Below are 432 nucleotides of genomic sequence, written 5' to 3'. Positions count from 1 at the left end.
CTTTGGAGAGATAACACAAATTTAACAAGTTATCATTTTTGCATTATTTAGCTTCTTTTATTGATTTTGTTTGCATTTATTATTATAAAAATATTGCATGTAGTTGAGTGTAACATTGAAAATTTTCACACCAGGAAAACTATTGTCAAACGAGGCGCAGCCGAGGTCAACAATGGTTTTCGAGGGGTGAAGAAATTCAATGTTACACTCAACTACATGCAATATTAATTATATTATACTGAATGTTTTTTACAAATACATATATCAGTGAACCATACGCACATAAATTCTGCGCAGTCGCTATTTTTTTGAATTATCACCCGTCGTCAAGCAATGAAATACAAAGGATATATGCTACGAAAGCAAAATCATGCCAGAACAAAAGAAAATGACTGAAGAAAAAAATGTGTTAACAAAACAAAACACGATGTT

Source organism: Saccostrea cucullata, unplaced genomic scaffold (assembly GCF_032062105.1).
Source record: "Saccostrea cucullata isolate Sc308-1 unplaced genomic scaffold, CSIRO_AGI_Scuc_v1 ctg3726, whole genome shotgun sequence".
In the NCBI taxonomy this organism is placed as follows: Eukaryota; Metazoa; Mollusca; class Bivalvia; order Ostreida; family Ostreidae; genus Saccostrea; species Saccostrea cuccullata.
This window is presented reverse-complemented; position numbering follows the sequence as displayed.